General features: G+C 45.9%; 2 long non-coding RNA genes across 5 annotated transcripts; both read left to right on the forward strand.

Moving 5' to 3' along the window:
• The first annotated feature begins 1,828 nt into the window (after positions 1 to 1,828).
• LOC124252838 lies at positions 1,829 to 2,318 on the forward strand. Its single transcript, XR_006892045.1, has 3 exons — positions 1,829 to 1,889; positions 1,982 to 2,027; positions 2,252 to 2,318. It is a non-coding gene; the product is annotated as an uncharacterized LOC124252838 (long non-coding RNA).
• Positions 2,319 to 4,948: 2,630 nt separating this feature from the next.
• LOC124252823 lies at positions 4,949 to 6,373 on the forward strand. Of its 4 annotated transcripts, XR_006892040.1 has the most exons (6): positions 4,949 to 5,055; positions 5,155 to 5,229; positions 5,280 to 5,304; positions 5,407 to 5,456; positions 6,142 to 6,241; positions 6,293 to 6,373. It is a non-coding gene; the product is annotated as an uncharacterized LOC124252823 (long non-coding RNA). The 4 variants fall into 4 exon arrangements; XR_006892037.1 differs by lacking the exon at positions 5,280 to 5,304; XR_006892039.1 differs by lacking the exon at positions 5,280 to 5,304 and having other exon boundaries at positions 5,051 to 5,080.
• The last annotated feature ends 293 nt before the right edge of the window (positions 6,374 to 6,666 follow it).

A 6,666-nucleotide genomic window follows, 5' to 3' on the forward strand; every position in this document is an offset into this window, starting at 1 on the left:
ACTTCAGAAATATACTTCCGGGCAAAAGAAAGTATAGATTTTTCAAATCGTTTTCGTTGGACGTTTTCCATCAAATCTGACGTAACTGTGCTTGATAACCATTGCGGCTCCGGCTCACAGAAACACGAAACACATGTAAAACTTGTCAATTGATGCACAGTGAGGCACTAATGACATCATACCAGCTGAAGCCGATTATGGCACTAACATTCTTGGCAAACATTGAAGCTACGGAATGCATGGACCCCCTGCAGTCCCCGCGAGACAAGGGACACACAGTGAGATACAAAATGCTTTAATGCCTTTGATTCCTTGTCAGTTGATAGTCTCTTCTCCATACACTGGACACTGCTAAGTATCATTCAGACAAACATGCACCACAACACAGATAATTATTCATCTTAGACACAACCGACCTGGACAATATCACGCTGTGCAGCAGTCACATAGTGAGGACCGTTCTGCTACATATATAAATATACTGCATCACAACTAGCAGTCTGGCAGAGGAGACAGGAGCAGTCATTACAAGGAGTATGGTAAATTTTCATAACCAATCACAACTAGCAGTAAAGTACACAGTATTTACCATTCTGAACCACAGTGTGACCCTGTGTACACAGTATGAACCAGTCTGACCCTGTGTACACAGTATGAACCAGTGTGACCCTGTGTACACAGTATGAACCAGTCTGACCCTGTGTACACAGTATGAACCAGTCTGACCCTGTGTACACAGTATGAACCAGTCTGACCCTGTGTACACAGTATGAACCAGTCTGACCCTGTGTACACAGTATGAACCAGTCTGACCCTGTGTACACAGTATGAACCAGTCTGACCCTGTGTACACAGTATGAACCAGTCTGACCCTGTGTACACAGTATGAACCAGTCTGACCCTGTGTACACAGTATGAACCACAGTGTGACCCTGTGTACACAGTATGAACCAGTCTGACTCTGTACACAGTATGAACCAGTCTGACTCTGTGTACACAGTATGAACCAGTCTGACCCTGTGTACACAGTATATACCACAGTTGGCCAATACATGAGAGATACGAAGGCAGAAGGGATATAGGTTCATAGTGAGGGACTGTCTGAAGGCAGAAGGGATATAGGTTCTTAGTAAGGGATACATGTTCATAGTAAGGGACTGTCTGAAGGCAGAAGGTATATAGGTTCATAGTGAGGGACTGTCTGAAGGCAGAAGGGACACAGTAAGGGACTGTCTGAAGGCAGAAGGGACACAGTAAGGGACTGTCTGAAGGCAGAAGGGATATAGGTTCAAAGTGAGGGAGTGTCTGAAGGCAGAAGGTATATAGGTTCATAGTGAGGGACTGTCTGAAGGCAGAAGGTATATAGGTTCATAGTGAGGGACTGTCTGAAAGCAGAAGGACACAGTAAGGGACTGTCTGAAGGCAGAAGGGATAAAGGTTCACAGTTCACAGTGATGGACTGTCTGAAGGCAAGTACTTGGCTTATAGGGAACACAACACACTGGCTAAATGTAAACTACAAAGTTCCATGTGAACTGTACAGATCCCAACTTTCTTGTACAACATGTACACTTCTGTACTGTGGATGTCAAATGGAGGCAGAGGTCATGGTGTCAATACATGACCACATGCTCACTTGTTACATACATGTAATAATTACAGCACAATGACAGGTAAGTGCCCTATAGATACACAGGTAAGTGCCCTATGGATACACAGGTAAGTGCCCTATAGATACACAGGTAAGTGCCCTATGGATACACAGGTAAGTACCCTATAGATACACAGGTAAGTGCCCTAAGTGCCATATAGATACACAGGTAAGTGCCCTATAGATACACAGGTAAGTGCCCTATAGATACACAGGTAAGTGCCCTATAGATACACAGGTAAGTGCCCTATAGATACACAGGTAAGTGCCCTATGGATACACAGGTAAGCGCCCTATAGATACACAGGTAAGCGCCCTATGGATACACAGGTAAGTGACCTATAGATACACAGGTAAGTGACCTATAGATACACAGGTAAGAGCCCTATAGATACACAGGTAAGTGCCCTATAGATACACAGATAAGTGACCTATGGATACACAGGTAAGTGACCTATAGATACACAGGTAAGTGACCTATAGATACACAGGTAAGTGCCCTATAGATACACAGGTAAGTGCCCTATAGATACACAGGTAAGTGCCCTATAGATACACAGGTAGAAGTGCCTATAGATAGATACATAGATAGATACACAGGTAAGTGCCCTATAGATACACAGGTAAGTGCCCTATAGATACACAGGTAAGTGCCCTATAGATACACAGGTAAGTGCCCTATAGATACACAGGTAAGTGCCCTATAGATACACAGGTAAGTGCCCTATGGATACACAGGTAAGTGCCCTATAGATACACAGGTAAGTGCCCTATAGATACACAGGTAAGTGCCCTATAGATACACAGGTAAGTGCCCTATGGATACACAGGTAAGTGACCTATGGATACACAGGTAAGTGACCTATAGATACACAGGTAAGTGCCCTATAGATACACAGGTAAGTGCCCTATAGATACACAGGTAAGTGCCCTATAGATACACAGGTAAGTGCCCTATAGATACAGGTAAGTGCCCTATAGATACACAGGTAAGTGCCCTATAGATACACAGGTAAGTGACCTATAGATACACAGGTAAGTGACCTATGGATACAAACAATGCAGGTTCCCATTGTTACTGTGGCATAATGGATATGCAGACCATATACAGACCATCATGACTAATCCACAATACTCATAGAAATGAGATACTTACTGATATGTTTCTATTTGTGGCACTTGATGCTTTGTTAGCTAACCTTTCTCAAGTCATTACAATTCTCAAGAATTACTTCACAGACTTCCCTTCACTACAGATTCTATTTGCACAAAACATACATGGATGCCTTTGTTACACAGTCAGATAGATACCCTGATAATATTGTCCTACAGATGGCTCTGTTACACTGTCGGAGAGCTACCCCCACCAACCCCATCCAATATTGTCCTACAGATGGCTCTGTTACACTGTCGGAGAGCTACCCCCACCAACCCCCATTCAATATTGTCCTATAGATGACTCTGTTACACTGTCGGAGTGCTACCCCCACCAACCCCCATTCAATATTGTCCTACAGATGGCTCTGTTACACTGTCTGAGAGCTACCCCCACCAACCCCCATTCAATATTGTCCTATAGATGACTCTGTTACACTGTCGGAGAGCTACCCCCACCAACCCCCATTCAATATTGTCCTACAGATGACTCTGTTACACTGTCGGAGAGCTACCCCCACCAACCCCCATCCAATATTGTCCTATAGATGACTCTGTTACACTGTCGGAGAGCTACCCCCACCAACCCCCATCCAATATTGTCCTATAGATGACTCTGTTACACTGTCGGAGAGCTACCCCCACCAACCCCCATTCAATATTGTCCTATAGATGACTCTGTTACACTGTCGGAGTGCTACCCCCACCAACCCCCATTCAATATTGTCCTACAGATGGCTCTGTTACACTGTCGGAGAGCTACCCCCACCAACCCCCATTCAATATTGTCCTATAGATGACTCTGTTACACTGTCGGAGAGCTACCCTCACCAACCCCCATTCAATATTGTCCTACAGATGACTCTGTTACACTGTCGGAGTGCTACCCCCACCAACCCCATCCAATATTGTCCTATAGATGACTCTGTTACACTGTCGGAGAGCTACCCCCACCAACCCCCATTCAATATTGTCCTATAGATGACTCTGTTACACTGTCGGAGAGCTACCCCCACCAACCCCATCCAATATTGTCCTATAGATGACTCTGTTACACTGTCGGAGAGCTACCCCCACCAACCCCCATTCAATATTGTCCTATAGATGACTCTGTTACACTGTCGGAGAGCTACCCCCACCAACCCCATCCAATATTGTCCTACAGATGGCTCTGTTACACTGTCGGAGAGCTACCCCCACCAACCCCCATTCAATATTGTCCTATAGATGACTCTGTTACACTGTCGGAGAGCTACCCCCACCAACCCCATTCAATATTGTCCTATAGATGACTCTGTTACACTGTCGGAGAGCTACCCCCACCAACCCCCATCCAATATTGTCCTATAGATGACTCTGTTACACTGTCGGAGAGCTACCCCCACCAACCCCCATCCAATATTGTCCTATAGATGACTCTGTTACACTGTCGGAGAGCTACCCCACCAACCCCCATCCAATATTGTCCTACAGATGGCTCTGTTACACTGTGCCAGAGCTACCCCCACCAACCCCCATCCAATATTGTCCTATAGATGGCTCTGTTACACTGTCGGAGTGCTACCCCCACCAACCCCATCCAATATTGTCCTATAGATGACTCTGTTACACTGTCGGAGAACTACCCCCACCAACCCCCATCCAATATTGTCCTATAGATGACTCTGTTACACTGTCGGGGAGCTACCCCCACCAACCCCCATCCAATATTGTCCTATAGATGACTCTGTTACACTGTCGGAGAGCTACCCCCACCAACCCCCATTCAATATTGTCCTATAGATGACTCTGTTACACTGTCGGGGAGCTACCCCCACCAACCCCCATCCAATATTGTCCTACAGATGACTCTGTTACACTGTCGGAGAGCTACCCCCACCAACCCCCATTCAATATTGTCCTATAGATGACTCTGTTACACTGTCGGAGAGCTACCCCCACCAACCCCATTCAATATTGTCCTATAGATGACTCTGTTACACTGTGGGAGCTACCCCTCCAACCCCCATCCAATATTGTCCTATAGATGACTCTGTTACACTGTCGGAGAGCTACCCCCACCAACCCCCATTCAATATTGTCCTATAGATGACTCTGTTACACTGTCGGAGAGCTACCCCCACCAACCCCCATTCAATATTGTCCTATAGATGACTCTGTTACACTGTCGGAGTGCTACCCCCACCAACCCCCATTCAATATTGTCCTATAGATGACTCTGTTACACTGTCGGAGAGCTACTCAAACAGGTACAGAATGTGGGGATGATTACAGGTACAGAATGTGGGGATTATTACAGGTACAGAATTTGGGCATGACTATTGGTACAGAAGGTGGGATGATTACAGGTACAGAGGATGGGGATGATTACAGGTACAGAGGATGGGGATGATTACAGGTACAGAGGGTGGGGATGAGAACAGGTACATAGGGTGGGTATGATTACAGGTACAGAGGATGGGGATGATTACAGGTATAGAAGGTGGGGATGAGAACAGGTACAGAGGGTGTGTGGATGATTACAGGTATTGAAGGTGGGGATGATGACAGGTATTGAGGGTGGGGATGATGACAGGTATTGAGGGTGGGGATGATTACAGGTATAGAAGGTGGGGATGAGAACAGGTACAGAGGGTGGGGATGATTACAGGTATTGAGGGTGGGGATGATTACCGGTACAGAGGGGGTGTGGATGATTACAGGTACATAGGGTGGGAATGATTACAGGTACAGAGGATGCGGATGATTACAGGTATTGAAGGTGGGAATGATTACAGGTACAGAGGATGGGGATGATTACAGGTATTGAAGGTGGGGATGACTACAGGTACAGAAGGGTGGGGATGATTACAGGTATAGGTGGGGATGAGAACAGGTACAGAGGGTGGGGGGATGATTACAGGTACAGAATGTGGGAATGATTACAGGTACAGAGGATGGGGATGATTACAGGTATTGAAGGTGGGGATGACTACAGGTACAGAAGGTTGGGGATGATTACAGGTACAGAAGGTGGGGGATGATTACAGGTACAGAATGTGGGGATGATTACAGGTACAGATTGTGGGGATGATTACAGGTACAGAATGTGGGGATGATTACAGGTACAGAAGGTGGGGATGACTACAGGTAGAGAGGGTGGGGATGATTAAAGGTATAGAAGGTGGGGATGATTACAGGTACAGAAGGTTGGGGATGATTACAGGTACAGAATGTGGGGATGATTACAGGTACAGAATGTGGGGATGATTACAGGTACAGAATGTGGGGATGATTACAGGTACAGAAGGTGGGGGATGATTACAGGTACAGAAGGGGGGGGGGGATGATTACAGGTACAGAATGTGGGGATGATTACAGGTACAGAATGTGGGGATGATTACAGGTACAGAAGGTGGGGATGACTACAGGTAGAGAGGGTGGGGATGATTACAGGTATAGAAGGTGGGGATGATTACAGGTAGAGAAGGTGGGGGATGATTACAGGTACAGAATGTGGGGATGATTACAGGTACAGAATGTGGGGATGATTACAGGTACAGAATGTGGGGATGATTACAGGTACAGAAGGTGGGGATGAGAACAGGTACAGAGGGTGGGTGATTTGAGATTATGCAGGGGAATGGCAGTTATGGAAGTTTTATCAAAATGCTTTCCTTAGACATAAAGGGTGATGAGACTATACTGACTGAAAAGCTCTGACATGACACGTCTGCATGAAAAGAGTAAGCACTTGATGGGTAAGGCACACAAAACTATGTCAACACAACTATGACACAACCAGGACACAATGTAGCACCACTTCACTAAAAAGCTTGATATATGTAAATATGAGACTGTAAATTCCCTTCAAGACCAAG

Source organism: Haliotis rubra, unplaced genomic scaffold (assembly GCF_003918875.1).
Source record: "Haliotis rubra isolate DU_JTF1 unplaced genomic scaffold, ASM391887v1 Scf526, whole genome shotgun sequence".
Lineage (NCBI taxonomy): Eukaryota > Metazoa > Mollusca > Gastropoda > Lepetellida > Haliotidae > Haliotis > Haliotis rubra.